The following is a 23,775-nucleotide window of genomic DNA, read 5'->3' as shown; positions in this document are numbered from 1 at the left end:
GTTCCTACGTGGTGTCCTGTCAGACAGTCAGAGTAGACAGTAGAGTACATTATATCTAGATGCTAGTTTCTCATCTCATTTTTCTCTTCAGGGTTAGGACCTTCTCAGCATCAGGGCAATACGTGGTGGTGATGAATATTCAGATCAAACAATTCATGTTTCATGCAAAGTTCAGACTCCAGAGTGCTAGCTCGTAGCGTTTGTTTCTATGCGTAGATGACTATTTCCGTAGAGGAAATGAATGAGTCTCACAGTTCTGCTTACTAGTGGTGAGGTTTGATTCGGTCAAGTCATCAGTTGAGTACAGCAGGCACAAGAGACCTGAGTTGAGCTATGAACACAAACATGTCACACCAAACTCTAGCCACTTGAGGTCCCATATATACTACCCTTTCTTCTTTGTCTGGCAAAGAATAAGAGCTATGACATGCTTTACATTAAGGCAGGTTCCTTCCTCTCGACACTCGAAACGACGAGTGACATATGTTGCGTCTTGTGTCCAATGGAGCAGCGAAATCTCATCTGATAAACTCCACTAGGGAAGGAAAAGAAGGAAGCACCAAAGGGCATCAATCAGAAAGAAGAATCTGCCTACAGCAGATCCTCCATTTGGAAAAGCCACTAACGAACTGCTCATCCTTCCGGCCTGCGGCCTTGTGCATCACAGCAATTATTTGCCTTCACTTTGCTCCACTTGTGCCCACCCAAAAAAAATCAGTAAACTGCCGGCATTCTCACTTGGAAGTAGAATAAATTTTCTGGAACCATCATGCTCTTGGCAATTTGTCCCTTGTACCGTCACTCCGGTGGCCTCCATTATTAAACGCGCATCCCTTGTACTGATCCACACAAGGCGACTTTGTTGATAACGTTGTTGAAAGCATTGTTGAGCTTGGTTGGAAAATCCGCCTTGGGCCTACCATTGGATCCCATTTTTTGTCTTTTCACTCATGGCTTTTACTTGTAGTATGCTCTCCTCCATGTACTCTCATTTCCTCCGCTGCCTCCGGAACCACCAAAAGCATCACGCATGACCAGAGTCGAGCCGCCCAGTCGTCGTTGTTCCGCCACGGACGGTTGCTATTCTCGTAAGAGGTGAGATCGAAGCAGTCACGCATATCCGTCTCCCGCTCTCCAATCACCAATCACATTCAGTCGGAGCCAAGCAGCAGGTGCTTGATCCAAAAGTGTGAGTGTACTCAACTTGTTTGATGTGTTGCTCCTAGACCATCTTTGACTAACTGTGCAATCTCACCACTCTGCAACTTTTATCAGCAGGGACCTGAGGATGAACGCGGCCGTCAGTGCGGCGGTGTGGGTGGTAGGCAAGGCGCTGGCCCCAGTTTCGGATGGATTGCTGGAGAGCTGGGCGTCCAGTGACAGTCTCGACCCCAACATCAGCGCCCTCGAGAGGCAGCTGTTGCGTGCGCAGGGGATACTCTACACCGCGCACGACAGAGAGTTCATCACCCACCCTGCCCTCAAGGAGCTGCTGCACGTGTTGCGGCAGCTCGCGGACGGGGCCGACAATGTGCTCGATGAGCTGGACTACTTCCGCATCCACGACAAGCTCGACAATACCTACGATGCCGCCGATAGCCATCCCGAGGGTTGCATCTGTTAAACACATATTCATGTCATGTTGGAGTCCAGACTTGGCACACAAGGAGATGTCCAGGAGATAGACTAGGTTGTTAGACAAGTAGTTCAATATCTTGTAAACCTCTTATCTCTTTATCTCTTCCTCCCCAAGTTGTAATCTTCTCCAACAAACTTGTATGCGCTATTTGCCAGAGAGGTGCGCCCCTGCAGCCTATAACATGCAACGCGCCCCCTCACATCGAGGGTAAGACGCTTTCGCCTATTCGCACATGGTAATCAGAGCCTCCTTTTCCAAAACCCTAGCTGCCATCTAGTGCCAAGCCATGTCTTCCTCTAGCGCCGCTCAATCCAATCTCAGCGGCCAAGTCACGGAGAAGCTCTCCCGGACGAACTACGTCCTGTGGCGAACGCAAGTTACGCCGCAGCTGAGGGGAGCCGGGCTCTTCGGCTATGTCGATGGAACCATGCCGGAACCCACCCGCCTCCTCGTCACCAAGGACAAGGAAGGCAAGGAGACGACCGAGCCCAATCCTCTCCATCCCATCTGGGTGAGGGAGGATCAACAAGTGCTCGGCTACCTCCTCAACAACCTCTCCAAAGAAGTATTGATCACGGTGACCGCGATCACCACCGCGCATGCTCTCTGGGCGTCGCTCGTAGGCATGTTTTCCTCTCAATCTCTGAGTCGTGTTAACAACATTCGCACTGCTTTGATCAATGCACAGAAGGGCAACCAATCTGTTGCCGCGTACTATGCCTCTATGCGCGGCCTGGCCGATGAACTCGCCGCGGCCGGCAAGCCCATCCAGGATGATGAACTGATCTCCTACCTGCTGCACGGGCTGGACATGGACTACCAGCCCCTTGTCTCTGCCCTCGACGCCCGCGTCACGCCGGTCTCTCTCGATGAGCTGTACGCCATGCTGAGCAACTTTGATCAGCGTGTCGCGCAGTTCCATAGCACCGGCGGCGGCTTCAAGTCTTCGGCAAACGCGGCCACCCGCGGGTGCGGCGGGTACTCATCCCGTCACCGTGGTCCTCCTCGATACAAGGGCAAGCAAGGTGGTGGCGGCTCCAGCAACTCCGGCTCCCGCAGCGGGCGCCCTAACTTCAACAACAACAAGGGTCGCCATGGCGGGGGGTGGCAGCGGCAGTGGTGGCTCGGGACGGTCACGACCCGATGCTGTACGCTGTCAAATCTGCGGCAAGCCTGGCCACTCGGCCAGGGATTGTTGGTATCACTTTGATGAAGATGAAGCTTCCTCGTATGAAGAAGACAAGGTTGCTGCCGCCGCCGACGGGTCCTATGGTGTGGATACCAACTGGTATATCGACAGCGTGCCACAAACCATCTCACGGGCGAGCTCGAGAAGGTGACCCTCCGTGAGAAATACCATGGGAAGGACCAGATCCACATGGCAAGTGGTGCAGGTATGAGGATAAGTCATATAGGTCATTCTGTTATACGTACCCCTTCCCGCAAAATTCACCTTAGAAAAATTCTGCATGTTCCTAGTGCCAACAAAAATCTTCTCTCTGTTCATCGTATCACTATTGATAATCATGTGTTCATTGAATTCCATCCTTTCTTCTTTTTGATCAAGGATCAGGCCACGAGGAAGGTACTCTACCGCGGTAGATGTGTTCGAGGGCTTTACCCGTTGATTCCGGAGTTTAGAAGATCAAATAAACAAGCTTGTGGTGCTATCAAGCTTTCCTCCACACGATGGCACGATCGTTTAGGACATGCATCTTTTTCTTTAGTTAAACGCTTGCTTAAGAAAAATAAGCTCCCGTTTGTTGGTGAGCGACACAGTGAAACTATCTGTGATTCTTGCCAAAGAGCAAAATGTCATCAATTACCTTATCCCATATCTACCAGTGTTTCTACTCAACCTTTGCAATTAATTTTCTCTGATGTTTGGGGGCCTGCCCCTACCTCGGTGGGTAGACACACATATTATATTAGCTTCATTGATGACTATAGCAAATTTTCTTGGATTTATCTCCTCAAGAAACGATCTGGCGTTTTTCAAGTGTTCAAAAATTTTCAAGCACTTGTAGAACGTAAGTTTGATAGCAAAATTATTGCTGTCCAATCCGACTGGGGGGGGGGGATATGAGAAGCTCAATTCCTTCTTTCAAACACTTGGCATATCTCACCATGTGTCATGCCCCCACGCTCACCAACAAAACGGATCTGCCGAACGCAAGCATAGGCACATAGTAGAGGTCGGTTTGGCCCTCCTTGCCGGTGCTTCCATGCCCCTAAAATTTTGGGACGAAGCTTTCCTCACAGCCGTTCACATCATCAACATGCTTCCTAGTCGAGTGATCAATAATGAAACACCCACCGAACGGCTTCTCCATATCAAACCAAACTATACATCACTTCGTGTGTTTGGATGCGCCTGTTGGCCCAATCTCCGACCATACAACTCTCGCAAATTAATGTTTCGGTCAAAACAATGTGTTTTTCTTGGATATAGCACTCAACACAAGGGGGTCAAGTGTCTAGATGTTTCTACCGGTCGAGTATACATATCTCGTGATGTTGTGTTCGACGAAACTAAATTCCCCTTTGCTAATCTACATCCAAATGCCGGCGCTTTACTTCGGAAAGAAATTCTACTTCTTCCTCCTACTCTAACCGGCCTTGATCCAGGGGAATATAGCTCTAATGATCCTACTATGACTAACCCTCTCACCACTTTGCCTGAGTTGTATGATGATGCAGGAAGCCATGTTGAAAAAAACGGAGCTGAAAACGATGAAGAAATCTGCCCAACAGGGCCATATTTCATGTGCCAGGATCGGGGGAGCAAATCACCCTTGGGATCAGTTCCCGCAGACCTGGTGGCAGAATCTGCCTCGGGATCGCCGCCTGGAGATGTCGTGGTTCTAACTCTGACAGTGATGTATGGGGGTGAGTATGGAGAGGCGAGATCCTAGCTATTGGGAAGTTGTTACACGCGAGGTTTACGAGTTCAGGCCCTTCTCGGAGGAAGTAATAGCCCTACGTCTCGGAGCCCGGAGGCGGTCGACTGGATTTATGCGTGTATGGATTACAGGGGTGCGAACCTCTCCTACTGAGGAGGGGGGTGGCTTATATAGAGTTCGCCGACCCCCTCCTGCCCTCAGTAATGCAGGGTTTAAAGTACATTTAAGATGGGGCGTTACTGGTAACGCCTCTAATAAAGTGTCGTAATGACCATGAAGACTACTTAACAGCTGACCGTTTGCCTACGGAGTGACTGTAGATCTTCTGGCAGTCGAGTGAATAGCTTCATGGTTGAGTGGTAGCTTCTTGGTCGAGTGTCTTGAACCTGTCGAGTGGGATGCCTTCAAGTCGATTGAAAGATGATTTCTCCCAGGGGTGTCCTAGAGTAGGACTCTTCGGTCAGGTCCGTGTCCCTACCCTAGGTACATGTCTTCATCATTAGCCCCCGAATGGATCGAGGTTAGAGTGGGGAAAGAGTTGGAGATCTTTCCGACTGGTTCTTCGGGCTATGTGAGCGCCTCGTTTCGGGACAATCGTCACGGATGACGTTGCCAACTTTTTTCAGTCGCCTTGATCCATTCCAGGCCTTCCGTCGAGTGAATTTCTTTGTATGTGCCATACCGAGTGCCGGCACGATCGGGGTCTTCTGTTTTTTAGCAAGTTGTTCTGCGGCCCGCGGATGTCGCGGGATTTGGATTTTGGGAAGCGCGCGGGACGGGAGCAGCCGCAGTAATCGGAAGCGATAAAGCGGAAGTTCCTCGATCTCCGCGTCGCCTTTTTCGCCACGTACTACGCGCGCGTCTGTTGCGGGATTTGACTGGATGGCCTGGGCCTACCGGTCAGCCACTCGGGAGCGGCCCCTTATAAGTTGCTGGCTCGGGGTTTCCAGGCCGTGCGCCCTCTTCTCCTTCCTTCTTCCTCTCTCCCTTTGCCAGTCTCTCTGCTACCTCCGCTCTCACCCTAGCGCCGCGAGCCCGTGCGAGATTTCTCCGGCGACGATGGTGAAGGGCAAGACCACCGCTTTGGAGCGCGCGAAGAAGGCGGCGGCGGCGGGGAAAGGGAAGAGATCTGCTCGGGGCGGATCCTCCTCCAGGACCGCTCTGCCCAAAGGCTGGATCCAGGGCGACTGGATGCCCTCGGTGCTCCGGCAAGACGATCTTGACGACATGGTCGAGGGGGGAGCCATTCCCCACGAAGCTGCGCGTATTCCGGAGGGAGAGATTGAACCTCAACCCCGTGACGGTGAGTGTGTGCTCCTAGCCACCCACATCGACCGAGGGTTTTCTCTGCCGCCCCATCCTTTCTTTCGGAGTTTCTTGAATTTCTTCGGAGCGCAGCTCCATCACTTTACCCCCAACTCCATAGTCTATCTTGCCGTGTTCATTTCCATGTGCGAGACCTTCCTGGGTTGCCGTCCGCACTGGGGGCTTTTCAAGCATATCTTCACTTGCCGCTCTCAGTCGGTTAAAAAGGCCAAGTCGAGTGATGAAAAGACGCAAGTGATCCAGCTGTGCGGGGGCCTGGCGATCCAGACGAGGGGGAAGAGCTGTTTTCCCTCTATCACCTTCCCGGAGTCGGTTCGCGGCTGGCAGTCGACCTGGTTCTACTGCCAGGACCAGGCGACCCCCGGACAGTCGACTGGTCTTCCTCCTTTTTCCCTCGACCGAGCCGAGAAGCCTGTCTCTCTGAAAGTCACGCCGAAGGAAAGGGCCCAGGTCAAGGTGTTGGCGGGTCGAGTGGTTGAGCTTGTCCGCGAGGGGGTGACTGGGATGGACCTGTTAGAGGTCTTCCTCCAGAGGCGCATTCAACCGCTCCAGGCGCGAGACCACCCGATGTGGCTTTATTCTGGCCTTGACGACACCACTCGGATCCACCCGGAGGAGGTCACCGATGAGATGCTGGCGGGGTGGCTGTCAAGTATCATGGGGAACAAAGACAACCCCCGAGGAGCCAGAAGGGTGATTCCACTCGACAACTCATATGAAGTGGATCAGGTATGTCTTTGTGTCGGATATCTGGCCTTCTGTGTTAGCCTTCTTTGTATAAGTCGACTGACTTTCGTCCTGTCTGTTGTCCTCCAGGCCACCACTGAGATGTACTCGATGCCCAGCGGGGCACAAGGGTCGACCGAGGAAGGTGAGGGGAGCGGAGGCGAGAGCGGGGACGACCAGGTCGAGTGGGAGTCCGACGGCGAGGGAGAGGAGGGCGACGACATCTTCTCCAGTGAGGAGGAGGAGGAGGCTGAACCCTCCCGCCCGGAGGGACGGTCCAAGCTCGCCCACGATCCAGCACAGGAATGCGGCAAGGCGGCCGCTCCCGTTGGGCAGTCGTCAAAACGCCCTCGGACTTCTTCTCCTCCGCCGACCGGGAAGGCTCCCAAGCACCCACGAACGGTGCCATCTAAGCCGCCCAAGGCCTTGCCCAAAATGAAGATAGCTGTTCCCACCATTTCGGGGTAACAACAATACTTGCTTTCCTTTGTCGACTGTGGACGGATCCTTGGTCGATTCACTGGGTCAACTGACTAACTTTCGAGATTTGCAGTGGTGCAACTTCTGAGGTCTCCGCCAGGAACGACGACCAAGAGATGGAGGACGCTGTCACCTCCAACCCTGGTACGATCACTGCCGACCTGCTTACGAGTCGACTGAAGAAGGTGTTGGTCGATTGAATGTTTTCCTTGCAGCTCCTCCTCATGTTATCGATCTCCCGGACGACGACGACAACACACCACTGAGGGTGAAGAGGAAGAAGAAGGTGTTGGCTGGCAAGGCTCTGCAATCCACTCCCGCGCCTGAGGCTGCGGTTCGGGATGATGGCGAACCCACTCGGGCTTCCGTGACTTTCGCTGTTCCTTTGACGAGTGTGCAGCCTTCAGCGTCGGCTGCAGATCCGTCTTCGCTTTTTGCTGCGTACCCCGGCCCTGAGGACTAGGCGGCTGCTGCGAAGGAGGCTGTACGCCAGGCTGGAGTCATGATGGAGCAGGTAAAGGTGGCTCGGGAGGCTTGCCAGGCGGCTTACGACGCAAGCTCGGCTCTTCAGAGCAACGTCCAGGTCAGTCGACTTCAACACTTGGTCTGTTTTGGTATGTTCTTTGAAGAATCTCTTTTCCGAAGGTCTTTAAGTTTGTACACCCACTGGGTGTTTTGCCAATTCTTGGATGAGTGGGGGCACGCTAAGTGCACCCACTGGGTGTAGTCCCCGAGACTACGGTCGACTGCTGGCAGTCGACTGGAGTCTTTTTAAATTGAGTCGTAGTTGAGTTTCTTCGCTCTGTCTGATCGGGTCGTGCCGAATGGAACCTCGTCGGCTGCGGGCAGTCGACGTCTTTTCTCTTCTTTGTTTTTACTGTGGGGGCATGCTGAGTGCACCCACTGGGTGTAGCCCCCGAGGCTACTGTCGAATGTTTTGCTTCGGCTGTAGTCTTAGAAACTCTGTTATTGTCTCTTAACTGCTCAGAAGCAGCTTGTCTTGTACTCGACTTTCACGGAACGGTCGAGTGGGATAGGAACCGGTGGGGGCACGCTAAGTGCACCCACTGGGTGTAGTCCCCGAGACTATGGTGGACTGCTGGCAGTCGACCATAGTCTTAGTATTTACTGCCTTTGTTGCTTTTTTCTTTTTACTGAAACTGTAACTCCTCCTCTTTGACTTCAGAAATCTTGTGATCTTGGAACCCGTTTGGCTGACTTGGAGAAGCAGCAAATTCAAATGAACCTTGATCTGGAGCTGGCCAGGATAGAGCTGCAGAATGTCAGAGACGGCGCCGCAGGTAAGACACTTTTGTCGACTGGTTGGTTTTTAGGCTTGAGTATCTTTTCGCTTGCTCCGACTCAATCGTCATTTTTTGCAGAAAAACTGAAAGAAGCTCTGGCGAAGAAGGATTAGGACTTGGCTGCTGCCCGTAAGGAGGCTGATGATAAGACCGCTCTGGCCGCGCAGAAGCTGGCTTCGGTCGACCAATTAGAAGGGGAGAACACCAAGTTGAAGACCGCTCTGAAGGAAGCCAACAGGGAGTGTTCGCGTTGGAAGAAGGAGCACCTTACCCTGAGTGAGAAGCTGGAAGGCCTCGCTCGTGGGAGAAACGACCTGGAGAGCTACTTGGGGAGCCTCGCCAAGAAGTTGTACCTTAAGCTTGAAGGTGCGCATTCAGTTCCAACTGGTTTTCGAGTCGACTCATTCTGTGAAAATTGTCTTATCCTTGAATCTTGTATGCAGAGCTTTGCCAGAATTTTGAAGAGGAGACCAGTCGAGTGGAGCCGAGCTTGGACCCTGTTAACTCTCTTGTGAAGGACGAGGCCGCAATGAACGTGCTCCGTCTGGAGTCTCGTGTTGACGGCGTCGTGGATTACTTAGCTCGACTGAAGGCTGCCATGACGCGGATCGACTCGACACTTTGGCCGGAATCTACGCTCCAGAACGATCTCGAGTCTCTGATGAATCGACTCAATGGAATCTCTGACCGAGTGCAGGAGTGGAAGAAGTCTTCAGCTCGGTGTGGCGTTGACGTGGCTCTGTCCCTGATCCGCGTCCATTGTAAGGAGGTGCGGGAGGAGAAGCTGGCCGCCATCCAAGTCGCCAACACGAGGAAGCACAACTTCCAGGACTTCATGGAGACATTTATTGCTGCTGCTACCCGCATCGCAGATGGGATCGACTTGGATGAGTTCGTGGCCCCTGCCAGTCCTCCTCCTCCTGAGGAATGAAAAAACTTGCCTCGGAATGCCGAGTGTATTTTGTAAACCGTTAAACTCTGCCTTAAATTTGCCTCGGAATGCCGAGTGGAAGTGTAACAGTTAAACTCTGCCGAGCCGGGGGCTCGAGTACTTTGACCTGAGGTTTCTAGGACCTTTTAGGCTTTATCCGTAATTGATTTGTTGTTGAATCTCTTTGTGGATGACCCGTCGAGTGGGATTTGATCTTCACTCGAAGTAACTTTGTGTCTGTGGTGCAGCTCCGAAGGAGAAGGTGGCAGTCGACCTGCCCCTCGTCGTCCTTGGGACACGAGAAATGTTTTCACACTTAGGCGAGCACTGGGCTGCAGCTAAGTCTCCGAGCGGGAGGTTTGCTCTCGCTCGGTAGGGTTTTAAACTTAGGCGAGTGCTGACTGCAGCTAAGTCTCTTCGTAGGAGAACTTAGGCGAGTGCTGGACTGCAGCTAAGCCTCCGAGTGGGGGGTTTGCTCTCCACTCGGTAGGATTTTTCAAACTTAGGCGAGTGCTAACCACAGCTAAGTCTCTTCGTAGGAGAGCTTAGGCGAGTGCTGGACTGCAGCTAAGCCCCCGAGTGGGAGGATCGCTCTCTACTCGGTAGGATTTTTCAAACTTAGGCGAGTGCAGACTGCAGCTAAGTCCCTTCGTAGGAGAGCTTAGGCGAGTGCTGGACTGCAGCTAAGCCCCCGAGTGGGAGGATCGCTCTCCACTTGATAGGATTTTTCAAACTTAGGCGAGTGCTGACTGTAGCTAAGTCTCTTCGTAGGAGAACTTAGGCGAGTGCTGGACTGCAGCTAAGCCCCCGAGTGGGAGGATCGCTCTCCACTCGGTAGGATTTTTCAAACTTAGGCGAGTGCTGACTGCAGCTAAGTCTCTTCGTAGGAGAGCTTAGGCGAGTGCTGGACTGCAGCTAAGCCCCCGAGTGGGAGGATCGCTCTCCACTCGGTAGGATTTTTCAAACTTAGGCGAGTGCTGACTGCAGCTAAGTCTCTTCGTAGGAGAACTTAGGCGAGTGCTGGACTGCAGCTAAGCCCCCGAGTGGGAGGTTTGCTCTCCACTCGGTAGGATTTTTCAAACTTAGGCGAGTGCTGACTGCAGCTAAGTCTCTTCGTAGGAGAACTTAGGCGAGTGCTGGACTGCAGCTAAGCCCCCGAGTGGGAGGTTTGCTCTCCACTCGGTAGGATTTTTCAAACTTAGGCGAGTGCTGACTGCAGCTAAGTCTCTTCGTAGGAGAACTTAGGCGAGTGCTGGACTGCAGCTAAGCCCTCGAGTGGGAGGATCGCTCTCCACTCGGTAGGATTTTTCAAACTTAGGCGAGTGCAGACTGCAGCTAAGTCCCTTCGTAGGAGAGCTTAGGCGAGTGCTGGACTGCAGCTAAGCCCCCGAGTGGGAGGATCGCTCTCCACTCGGTAGGATTTTTCAAACTTAGGCGAGTGCTGACTGCAGCTAAGTCTCTTCGTAGGAGAACTTAGGCGAGTGCTGGACTGCAGCTAAGCCCCCGAGTGGGAGGTTTGCTCTCCACTCGGTAGGATTTTTCAAACTTAGGCGAGTGCTGACTGCAGCTAAGTCTCTTCGTAGGAGAACTTAGGCGAGTGCTGGACTGCAGCTAAGCCCCCGAGTGGGAGGATCGCTCTCCACTCGGTAGGATTTTTTGAAACTTAGGCGAGTGCTGACTGCAGCTAAGTCACCCACTGGGGGATTTCGTATGTAAACAAAGGTGACAACAATTAATGGAACACTCTTGCCTTTGATAAAAACGAACTGCGGGAATTTTTCTTATTACATCTCGTCCAAGATTGAGCTCAAGTGTAAAAGGGGCGGAGTAGTTCCGCATTCCAAGATCGAGGCTCGTCGATCTGGCGATCAACATTGAAGAGGTGATACGCTCCGTTGCGGAGGACTCTGGTGATGATGAAGGGGCCTTCCCAAGTGGGAGCAAGCTTGTGTGGTTTCTGTTGATCCACTCGGAGGACCAAATCTCCTTCTTGGAAGGCTCGACTCTTCACATGCCGGGCATGGAATCGACGCAAGTCTTGCTGATAAATGGTCGATCTGATCATGGCCATCTCTCTTTCTTCTTCCAGGAGGTCTACTGCATCTTGCCGAGCCTGTTCTGCTTCATCTTCAGTGTAAAGCTCGACTCGGGGAGCGTTGTGAAGGAGATCACTTGGCAGAACGGCTTCGGCTCCATAAACAAGAAAGAACGGGGTTCTTCCAGTCGACCGGTTAGGGGTGGTCCTTAATCCCCACAGAACTGACGGAAGTTCGTCGACCCAGGCACCTGCTGCGTGCTTGAGATCACGCATTAGCCGAGGCTTTAGTCCTTTGAGGATCAGACCATTTGCTCTTTCAGCTTGTCCATTCGACTGGGGATGGGCGACTGACGCATAGTCGACACGAGTGCCTTGAGAGGCGCAAAAGGCTCTGAACTGGTCTGAATCGAAGTTTGACCCATTGTCAGTGATGATGCTGTGAGGGACTCCATATCTGAATGTTAGTCCTCTGACGAAACTAATAGCAGTGCCAGCATCGAGGTTCTTGATGGGTTTAGCTTCAATCCACTTGGTAAACTTGTCGACTGCCACAAGCACATGGGTGAAACCGCTCCTGCCTGTTCTCAGAGGACCGACCATGTCCAGTCCCCAGACAGCGAAGGGCCAGATGAGTGGAATGGTCTTCAGAGCTGATGCGGGCTTGTGGGACATGTTGGAGTAGAACTGACACCCCTCACACTTGTCAACTATCTCCTTTGCCATCTCATTTGCTCTTGGCCAGTAAAATCCCGCCCGGTATGCTTTGGACACAATGGTTCGGGAGGACGCATGGTGACCGCAGGTTCCCGAATGGATCTCATCAAGGATCATCTGACCTTCTTCCGGAGTTATGCACTTCTGACCGATTCCAGTCGCGCTTTCTCTGTACAACTGCCCCTTTATGACTGTGAAGGCCTTGGATCGGCGGACCATCTGTTGAGCCTCTTCCTCGTCCTCTGGGAGCTCTTTCCTTAGGATATACGCGATGTATGGTATCGTCCAATCGGGAGTGATGGCCAAGACTTCCATGATCAAGTCGACCACAGCAGGAACTTCGACTTCAGTCGGATCTGTGGCACTTTTTGGTTGTGGGGCTTCTTCTGTGAAAGGATCCTCCTGGACTGACGGCGAGCGGATGTGCTCCAAAAACACATTGCTGGGAATGGCTTCTCTCTTGGAGCCTATCTTTGCTAGATCATCGGCTGCTTGATTTTTCAGTCGGGGGATGTGATGAAGCTCTAACCCCTCGAATTTCTTTTCTAGCTTTCTCACTGCATTGCAATAACCAGTCATAGCTGGACTTCTGACGTCCCACTCCTTCATCACCTGATTAACCACCAAATCTGAGTCGCCATAGACCATGAGGCGACGGACGCCGAGTGAAATGGCCATGCGCAACCCATACAAAAGTGCTTCATACTCTACTTCATTGTTGGAGGAATCGAAGTGAATCTGGAGAACATATCTGAGCTTATCTCCTCGGGGGGAGACTAGAACTACTCCAGCACCGGAACCATTCAGCATCTTAGATCCGTCGAAAAACATGGTCCAGTTCTCCGAGTGAACTTGAGTCGGGAGTTGCTGTTCAATCCACTCGGCGATGAAATCTGCGATTGCTTGGGACTTGATAGCCTTCTTTGCTTCAAACTTGATATCTAAGGGAAGGAGTTCGATCGCCCACTTGGCCACTCGACCAGTTGCATCTCTGTTATGCAGAATCTCTGACAGTGGGGCGTCGCTGACGACTGTAATGGAATGGTCAGAGAAGTAGTGTGCAACCTTCTTCGTGGTCATGTAAATCCCATATACAAGCTTCTGGTAGTGAGGGTATCTTTGTTTTGAAGGGGTCAAAACTTCAGACAGATAATAGACTGCGCGCTGAACTCTGAAGGCCTTTCCTTCTTCTTCCCACTCGACCGTAAGTACTGTACTGACAACTTGTCCCGTGGCCGCAATGTACAGTAGCAGAGGCTCTTTGCTGATTGGGGCAGCAAGCACCGGCTGGGTGGAGAGCAGAGCTTTGAGTTCTACAAACGCTGCGTCAGCTTCTGGAGTCCACACGAACTTGTCAGACTTCTTCATCAGTCGTAGAGAGGCAACACCTTTTCACCGAGACGAGAAATGAATCGACTTAAAGCGGCCAAGCAGCCTGTAAGTTTTTGGACATCGTGCACGCGTACAGGGCGCTTCATCCGGAGTATGGTGCCAATTTTCTCAGGATTGGCATCGATCCCTCGTTCGGAAACGAGAAAACCGAGTAACTTTCCGCCTGGAACTCCGAATGTGCACTTTGATGGATTGAGCTTGATATCATACCTCCTGAGGTTGGCAAAAGTTTCGGTAAGGTCAGCTCGCAGGTCGGAACCTTTGCGTGACTTGACCACAATATCATCCATGTATGCCTCCACATTCCGGCTGATTTGAGTGAGTAAACACTTCTGAATCATTCTCATGAACGTGGCTCCGGCGTTCTTGAGGCCGAACGGCATAGTGACATAACAGAAGCATCCGAATGGGGTGATGAAAGCTGTTTTGATTTCGTCGGGTCCATACAGACGGATCTGATGGTATCCGGAATAAGCATCTAGAAAAGACAACCTCTCGCACCCCGCAGTTGAGTCGACTATTTGGTCGATGCGAGGGAGAGGAAAATGATCCTTTGGGCAGGCCCGATTGATATGTTTGAAATCAATGCACATGCGAAGAGACTTGTCCTTCTTGGGGACCATGACGACATTGGCGAGCCACTCGGAATGGTAAATTTCTCGGATGAACTCTGCTGCTAAAAGCCGAGCCACCTCCTCGCCAATGGCTTGCTTCTTCTGGACGGCGGACCGTCGAAGATGTTCCTTCACAGGCTTGAATTTTGGGTCGACCCGTAGACGGTGCTCAGCCAGCCCCCTGGGAACTCCAGGCATGTCGGAGGGTTTCCATGCGAAGATATCCCAGTTCTCACGGAGGAGCTGGATGAGCGCTTCCTCCTATTTGGAGTCGAGCGTCGTTGAGATATGAGTCGGGGCAGCATCGAGGTCGGTCGGGTGAATGTGGACTGTCTTCGTTTCACCAGTCGACTGAAATGCTGAGTCCGAAGCGGGCTTCTTGGCCCGTAGCAATTCACTCGGATCGGCAGTCTTTTGGTACTCTTGCAGCTCGACCACTGCCATCTGAGCATCTGCAATCTTTGAGCCCTTCTGAAAGCACTCTTCCGCCTTCTTCCGATTGCCTGTGACAGTGATCACACCTTTGGGGCCAGGCATCTTCAGTTTGAGGTACACGTAACATGGCCGGGCCATGAAGCGTGCGTAAGCTGGCCTGCCCAAAATGGCGTGATAAGCACTTTGGAAGTCCACGACTTTGAATGTCAACTTTTCCTTGCGGTAATTCTTTGAATCACTGAAAACCACATCAAGAGCGATCTGGCCGAGTGATTGGGCTTTCTTCCCAGGAATGACTCCATGGAAACTCATGTTACTGGTGCTGAGTCTGGACATCGGAATGCCCATTCCTTTCAATGTTTCAGCATACAGTATGTTCAGGCCACTGCCTCCATCCATCAGGACTTTAGTCAGTCGAGTGCCTTCAATAATTGGGTCGACCACCAAAGCTTGCCTTCCAGGGGTGGCAATGTGCGTCAGGTGATCAGACTGGTCGAATGTGATGGCAGTCTGTGACCACTTCAGGTAACTGGGTGTTGCCGGGGCAACCATGTTCACCTCTCGGTTAATGACTTTCAGTTGACTTTTGCTCTCGACATCGGCGAAAATCATCAGGGTGGAATTGACTTGGGGGTATCCATCGTCGCTGTCTTCCTTGTCCTCGACCCTGTTCGACTCTTTTTCCTTATCCTTGGACTGCTTTCCTTGGAACTGCTAGATCAGGAGTCGGCACTGTCGAGTGGTATGCTTTGGGTAAATAAAATTACCCTCTTCATCCTTCTTGGTGTGGATGTGACATGGCAGATCCAAAACATCATTTCCGTCTTGATCCTTGACTTTTTTGGGCTTCCAGGTGCCCTTGGGTTTTCCCTTGAAGTTTCCCTGGGCTACGGCCAGGGCCTCCCCAGGAGCGGCTGGTTCGGCCTTCCGCTTCTGCTTCCGACTGGAATTGCCTCCAGTTTCCTGGGCGACTGCTTTCTGCTTGCCACTCCGGAGTCGATCTTCGTCTTCTCCGTTAGCATACTTGGTGGCAATCTCCATCATCCGATTCAGAGACATCTCTCCAGTTCGACCGAACTTCAGATTCAACTCTCTGTATTTAACACCTTCCTTGAAGGCACAAACTGCTTGATGGTCCGGCACATTCTCAACTGAGTGATGCAGCGTGATCCACCTCTGGATGTATTCCCTCAGAGTTTCATTCGGCTTCTGCACACAAGACCGTAACTCTGTAAGGCCTGCAGGTCGCTTGCATGTTCCTTCAAAGGTTGTGATAAACACTCGGGAGAGGTCCTCCCAAGTGTAAATGCTGCTGGGTGCCAACTGATTTAGCCATGCTCTGGGCGAGCCCTCTAACATGAGAGGTAAATGCTTCATGGCCACCTCGTCATTGCCACCGCCAATCTGTACAGCCACTCGGTAATCTTCGAGCCAGGTGTCAGGCTTAGATTCACCAGTGAACTTGCCGATTCCAGTCGCCAACCTGAAATTGGGAGGTATCACTGCGGCTCTGATGGCTCGACTGAAACACTCTGACCCTGAAGCACGTACTCTGCTGCTGGCAGGCGCATCTCTGTTGTGGCCTTCACAATGAGCTCTGTTCCTGTCAACCAAACCTTGAACGAGGATGGATCTCGCATCAAAGCCTGGGTCTCTAGGGTCGACTGGAATCCTCTGCCCAACACTATGAGGGCGCCTGTCATCTTGCCGTCGAGGCGCATATGACCCACTCCTCGGGGGAGGGGTTAGCACTCGACGTCGATCATCACCGTCGAATCGGTGATCATACTGCTCATTCCTCCTGTACTGATCATGCTGGCCACCACGTCCTTCACGCCTCGGGGGCGATCTCAGGCTGTGAGCTGACTCGACAGTATCGGTTGCGACGGACCGACTGTGGATCCTATTCCGCGACTGAGAGACAGCGAAATTCTGGTCTCCCGCCGCCCGGAGCAATGCTCTGATCTGTAACAAGCCCCTGCCAGCCTCCGACTGGGAGGGCTGAATCGATTCTGCTATACGGGCCGCGGCGGCCAGATTCTGAACTGGGGTTCGATATACCTGCGTCGGCGGGAAGAGCTGGCGTCGACTAGACTCGGGAGCCCGCTGACGCGCTTGTTCGTCGAGTGCTCGCTGGAGATTCTCCAGTCGAGTGCGCTCGGCCAAGTTGGCCAAACGCGCGTTCTCCAAGGCCCGGGCCTCGGGGGTCTCTCCGACGATGGGAGTGTGAAGCGCGTCCATGTTCCGGCGGCGAAGCTCCTCTCGCTGCAATGACGTGAGAGGTTTGGGGAGATACTCGTCGTGGGGATGCGACGGATCGCCCCCACCCGCGCCCCCATTAGTGCGAGGGAAACCAGGGGGACTGTGTGCTCCATCGACCGCCAGAACCTCAGCCGCTGGATCGCTGTTGTGGCACTCGGATGCGGTCTCCACGGAGCCAGTCGACAGGTCGAACAGGCCGTAGAGGGATTCGACGGGCTCGATGGCCGCGACTTGCGGGGCTGCCGATTGGCGAGCCACAGCGTGCCTCACCCACCGCTGAAGTCTTGACCGACCGGAGCGCTTGCGCTGGTGGGAGACAGGGCGGGGAGACGATACGGGGGCCGACCCATATTGGGTCGACGGTTGCCGTAGGAGGACGCCACGAACGCATGCGTGGAAATGCGTCGCACCGCGAGCGGGGAGTGCATCGATGTCGAGCGGTGCCTCCTGAAGCCAGGCGGAGTCGTCGACGATGAAGGTGAGCGCGCCGAGACGGATCTCGCGGTCCTCCACCAAAACTCCGCAAGAAAACATGATCAAAGGAATCGAGAAAAATCACAACTTCTCCAACTAAGCGCTAAGATTCCAGCCCCACGGTGGGCGCCAACTGTCGTGGTTCTAACTCTGACAGTGATGTATGGGGGTGAGTATGGAGAGGCGAGATCCTAGCTATTGGGAAGTTGTTACACGCGAGGTTTACGAGTTCAGGCCCTTCTCGGAGGAAGTAATAGCCCTACGTCTCGGAGCCCGGAGGCGGTCGACTGGATTTATGCGTGTATGGATTACAGGGGTGCGAACCTCTCCTACTGAGGAGGAGGGTGGCTTATATAGAGTTCGCCGACCCCCTCCTGCCCTCAGTAATGCAGGGTTTAAAGTACATTTAAGATGGGGCGTTACTGGTAACGCCTCTAATAAAGTGTCGTAATGACCATGAAGACTACTTAACAGCTGACCGTTTGCCTACGGAGTGACTGTAGATCTTCTGGCAGTCGAGTGAATAGCTTCATGGTCGAGTGGTAGCTTCTTGGTCGAGTGTCTTGAACCTGTCGAGTGGGATGCCTTCAAGTCGATTGAAAGATGATTTCTCCCAGGGGTGTCCTAGAGTAGGACTCTTCGGTCAGGTCCGTGTCCCTACCCTAGGTACATGTCTTCATCAGGAGATTCGTCAGACAGATCCTCCCCGGACTCCGCACCTTCGGCTGCTCCCGTTGCGGTCGACCGCGCGCCAGTGGGTGGACCCGCCTACGCCACGCGACCCACAGCAGCTGGAGGAGACGCCAACCCCGCGCCGCGCTCACCTGGGCCCACGGGCGGGCGTTTGCCCGTCCAACCCGTCTGCTACAAGCGGAGGGACCTGCGCCATCCGACCAACGCAGGCCCCACGTCCGGTGCCAGGGGGAACTGGCGAATCATTGGCGCATGATGAGCCGGGCCCGGCAGGATCTTTTGTGCCGCAGGCGGTTTCTTCACGTGCTCCTGGTGTGCCGCGACGCACAGAGGATCCGGCGCCTGCTCCCAACGCGGCTGCTGCGCCTGATCCCGAATCCACCTCGGGATTAGCCCTGCAGTTCAGCCGGGATTTTCTGTGCCACAGCCAACCTCGTCGTGTCGCACTCGTCTTCAAAAAGGGGTAATACAACCTCAAAATTATAAACACATGACAAAGTTTGGGATGGTATGTTCCACAGGTGAACCAGGCGAGCCACATACACTTGAAGAAGCACTTAGTGATGAAAACTGGAAGAAAGCAATGAGAGAAGAGTACTCAGCCTTGAAACGAAACAACACATGGCACCTGGTTCCTCCACGGCAAGGTAAAAACCTTATTGATTGCAAGTGGGTATTTAGATTAAAGAGGAAATCCGATGGAACCATTGATCGTTATAAGGCGAGACTTGTAGCAAAAGGATTCAAACAGCGGTATGGCATTGATTATGAGGATACCTTTAGTCCAGTTGTAAAAGCTGCCACTATCCGTCTTGTTTTGTCCATTGCTGTCTCTAGGGGCTGGAGTCTCAGGCAGCTAGACGTTCAGAACGCGTTTGTGTTCTGGAAGAGGAAGTGTACATGAAGCAACCTCCTGGGTTTGAAAACAAAAATGCACCTCATCATGTGTGCAAACTTGACAACGCATTATATGGACTGAAACAGGCTCCTAGAGCATGGTACTCACGTCTGAGTCATAAAATGCAAGCACTTGGCTTTATTCCTTCAAAGTCTGACACCTCCTTGTTCATTTACAACAAATGAAACACTCACATATTTGTTCTCATATATGTTGATGATATTATTGTCACCAGCTCATCTAATGAGGCTATTACAGGACTTTTGAAGGATCTCAGTGCAGAATTTGCTCTTAAGGATCTTGGAGAGTTGCATTATTTTCTAGGGATTGAAGTAAAGAAGCATGAGGATGGACTTCATCTCTCCCAAGAAAAATATGCAACAGATTTGGTAAAAAACGCTGGTTTGCAAGGGTGTAAACCTTCACCTACTCCACTGTCCAGTTCAGAGAAGCTGTCTCTTACAGAAGGACAGCCCTTAAGTCAGAATGACAGCACAAGGTACATGAGTTTGGTAGGTGCACTTCAATATCTGACGTTTACAAGACCTGATATCTCATTTGCTGTCGATAAGGTATGCCAGTTTCTTCATGCACCTACCACAGTTCACTGGACTGCTGCAAAGCGTATAGTTAGATATGTCAAGAACACTCTGAGTATTGGTCTGAATTTCAGCAAGTCATCATCCACACTTTTGAGTGCCTTTTCAGATTCTGACTGGGCAGGTTGCTTGGATGACAGACGGTCCACTGGTGGCTTTGCAGTATTTTTTGGTCCTAATCTAATTTCATGGTGTGCTAGAAAACAGGCTACTGTCTCTCGCTCTAGTACAGAGGCAGAATACAAACCATTGGCAAATGCTACAGCTGAGATTATATGGGTGCAATCACTGCTGAAAGAACTTGGTGTAAAAAGTACTAAAACTCCATGTTTATGGTGTGATAACCTGGGTGCCACATATTGTCTGCTAATCCAGTGTTTCATGCTAGGGCCAAGCACATTGAAATTGATTTTCACTTTGTCAGAGAACGAGTGGCTCAGAAGAAGCTTGACATACGTTTTGTGCATTCCAAGGATCAGATAGCAGATGGATTCACAAAACCTTTACCCGCAAGAAGTATTGAAGACTTCAAACATAATCTCAACTTGATGAAGTTGTGATTAAGGGAGGGTGTTAAACACATATTCATGTCACGTTGGAGTCCAGACTTGGCGCACAAGGACATGTCCAGGAGATAGACTAGGTTGTTAGAAAAGTAGTTCAATATCTTGTAAACCTCTTATCTCTTTATCTCTTCCTCCCCAAGTTGTAATCTTCTCCAACAAACTTGTATGCGCTATTTGCCAGGGAGGTGCACCCCTGCAGCCTATAACATGCAATGCACCCCCTCACATCGAGGGTAAGACGCTTTCGCCTATTCGCACAGCATCCACAACCTTGGCCTCAATGTGTGGCACACTGCTAGAGCCATTGCTAATAAATTCAAGCTCTGCTCTAAGGCACCACCAGAAGATGGCACAATGCAAACATACAAATTGAAGTTTAACCGTGTGGAAATGTCTAAACAGATGGCACACATTATTGTACAACAGCTGGATCCCATATGTGCCAAGGTGAAGGAAATCCTTGATCTAGAGCTCCGCAAACCTACCAAAGGCAGCATTATTGGAGACATACCCAAAACCACCCCAGCAATAATAGAGCCAGAGTTATTTTTTTTCGAAAAGGACATTGTAGATGGCATTACCCATGGAAAATATTGTGCCGATGGACTCACCGTGCTCCAAATTGTCGGCCCAGCGGGTATATCAAGAAGTGAAGAGCTCTTTTGATGTTACAATTTGGGTTTGCGTATCTCTGAGTTTTGCTGCAAATGCGTTGGCACTAGAGATTGTGAAAAACATCCCTATGGTTAATGGTGAAATGGAAAATGCTATCGATGAAGAGCTTATTGAGCAAAGAGTAAAACATAAGAGGTTCTTGCTGGTCTTGGATGATGTCTGGACATATCATGAGGATGAGTGGAAGAAACTATTAGCTCCCTTCAAAAAAGGAGAGGCAAGAGGTAATATGATTGTTGTCACTACTCGAATTTCAGAAACAACAACAGCGGGAAAAATAGCTGATCATTCTATAAACTTGGATCGCTTAGGACCTGAAGATTTTATGCATTTATTTGAAGCATATGTATTTGGTCACCAACAGTCATGGGAAGACCATCCTGAATTGCTTAATGTTGGAAGGGAAATAGTGGTCCATTTGAAGGGGTTCCCTCTTGCAGCAAAAACTGTAGGTAGATTACTAAGAAACCAACTTACATTGGCCACTGGACAAGAGTTCTGGAAAGCAAAGAATGGGAGTTACAAAGCAGTGACTATGACATTATGCCAGCACTGAAGCTTAGCTATGATTATCTCCCTTTCCATCTACAACAGTGTTTTTTTCTACTGTGCTTTGTTTCCCGAAGATTATGAGTTTCGCAACGAAGGGTTGGTTCACTTATGGATAGGGCTCAATAGTTTAGATTCGTGTGATCAAAGGAGAAGACTTGAAGATGTTGGACTATGCTATTTAAATGACTTGGTTAATCTTGGTTTTCTCAAGAAGAACATGAAAAAAGATGGCAGTCCTTATTATGTTGTGCATGACCTACTGCATGAGTTGGCAGCGAAGGTTTCATCATCAGACTGTCTTAGTATGTCTAGTTCTAATGTGAGATATGTATCTTCTCCATCTATACGTCACTTGTCTATCATTATAAATGCGAGAGATGTCAATGATAGAATGACCTTTGAGGATTTTAAGAGGGACTTGAGTACATTACCTGAAAATTTGACAGTTGAAAATCTACAAACTGTGATGTTGTTCGGAAGATTCCATGGAAGCTTTGCAAAGACTTTTGGTGATTTATTTGCAGAAGCAAAAGCCCTTCGTGTTATTCTTTTGTCTGAGGCATATTGTAGTTACATTTTGGAGGATGTGTTCCGCAGCCTTCCAAGATTTATCCATGTTCGCTACCTAAGGATAACTATAGAAATTAAGGGGAAATTAAGTTTGAACAGCAACATCTCAAGATTTTATCACCTGAGGGTCCTGGATGTTCAAGAATGCAATGTCCACCTTGGTCTTCTCAAAGCAATGAGCAACCTTGTAAAACTGCGCCATTTTCTTGTCCAATACGGTGGTTTCGAACTAGGGCAGATAGGACAGTTGGTAGAACTTTTTGGGTTACTGAGGGTCCATAACATTGAGAATGTTGAACGAAAGGAAGAAGTGAGTGCAGCAAAATTGATACAAAAAATCCACTTAAAGAAGCTAATATTAGAGTGGGGTATTTATGGACACAATAATGATTTTGTGCAAGAACAAGTTCTTGAAAGTCTTAAACCTCATAGCAATCTCCTGGATCTGCACACTAAAGGGCATAGAGGTGCTACTTGTCCGTCATGGCTAGGTGGGAACCTCTCAGTTATGAATTTGGAATCTCTGTCCCTGCATGATGTAGGTTGGGAAATTCTTCCACCTCTAGGGGAGTTGTGGTCAGTTAGTGAGCTTGGTGACGAGTATCAAAGTTCTATCTCAATTCAAAGATTTCAAAATCTTAAAAGGCTAGAATTAGTTAAGACACCAAGGTTGAGAAAATGGGTTGAAAATAGCACTTGTCATTTCTTATCTCCACTAGAAGTTCTCATTGTTAAAGATTGCTCTGAACTCATGGAGCTGCCATTTTCATGCCGTCAATCAGACCAAGAAGCAAATATGACTTGGTTTCCTAGATTGCGGGTTCTCGATATTGTAGACTGCCCAAAACTGTTGTCACTACCTCCTGTCCCTTGGACTACCGCTGCATCCTCTGCCATGATAAAGCGGGTAGGATCTGGTTTGGAACGGCTGGAGTACTCAAAAAACTACAGGTCAAAATTAAGCTTGGGGGTTACGGGGAAGGATGGGCAAGATGGCATGTTCTGGAATATGTTTGTGTTCTGTAATCTAGCTGGTCTAAAAGAGCTGAAGATGAAGAATTGCCCCCCTCTGCCATTGTATCACCTCTAGAAGTTAACATCTCTGAAGTCCCTTGAAATAGATTATTCGAGTAATAGCAATGTCTTGTTGACAACTGACAATGAGAGTGATATCATGTACAAGTTACCAATTGAACAACTCAGGGTTATGTCTTGTGGTGCCCGTGAGAAGGAATTAACGCAGTTGCTCTCTCATTTTCAAGATCTCAGCAAGTTGGAAATAATTGGTTGTGAAAAGGTAACAAGATCTGGCATTTTGATGGCGCTCCCTTCCCCTCTCTCCCCTGTGGCGACGCCACCCGCCCCCTCCTTCCCTCCGACGGCGACATCGTCTCGTGTGGCCTCCTCCCCCTCTTCTTCCCCGCGGTCTCCTCCCTGCTCCTCCTCGGCGGTGCGCCTCGCTCCCCTCCTCCCCGGCTTCCTCGCCTCGCTCCATCCTCCTCGCTCCTCCCCGGGCAAACATGTTTTGGGCGCTTGATTCGGATGGTTCTGGGTCGGACTCTGAGGCGTTTCCTTCCCCTCCTCGTCTGGTCCCTGCGGGAGGCCTCCTCGTGGCTTCGGCGTCGGGCTGTCGGTGAAAATTCTCTCCTGGCGGGCGGGGTCGGTTCGTCAGGCCCGTGGGGGAGGAGGATGGCTGGCGACGTGTTTCCCGTGGGCGCCGTCGTGCTGCGGCCTGGTCTCCGGCTTGGGCGTCGCTGGGCTCTGGTGGGGTTGGGGGTGCGGTGTTGCCGTCCTCCTCTCTGGTGGTCCTCCTTGCCTGTTCGTCTTCTGGGGGTGCGGCTCCGGCTTCTCTGTCGGTGGCGGCGCCGGCGCCTGCCCTAGATCTGGAGCTGGGGTTGGTGGTGGAGCCTGCGTCTGGGTTGCGGGCCCTTGTGCCGTGTGATGGGCCTGGTGGGCCTGGATCGGTCCCTGCCTTGGCTTGTGT

At 51.2% G+C, this 23,775-nt stretch overlaps 1 non-coding gene and 1 pseudogene across 1 annotated transcript; both read left to right on the top strand.

Moving 5' to 3' along the window:
* Nucleotides 1-104: 104 nt before the first annotated feature.
* On the top strand, nt 105-22,881 carry LOC125529064 (disease resistance protein RGA2). Its single transcript, XR_015603477.1, has 3 exons — nt 105-1,189; nt 1,279-1,630; nt 20,262-22,881. It is a non-coding gene; the product is annotated as a disease resistance protein RGA2 (transcript).
* LOC147970311 (small nucleolar RNA Z247) lies at nt 2,403-2,541 on the top strand (annotated as a pseudogene).
* Nucleotides 22,882-23,775: the final 894 nt, after the last annotated feature.

The sequence above is a fragment of the Triticum urartu genome, chromosome 5A, assembly GCF_056163025.1.
Source record: "Triticum urartu cultivar PI428250 chromosome 5A, HENAU_Tu73, whole genome shotgun sequence".
Lineage (NCBI taxonomy): Eukaryota > Viridiplantae > Streptophyta > Magnoliopsida > Poales > Poaceae > Triticum > Triticum urartu.
Note: the sequence above shows the minus strand (reverse complement) of the source record. Positions and strands in the feature narration are given on the sequence as shown.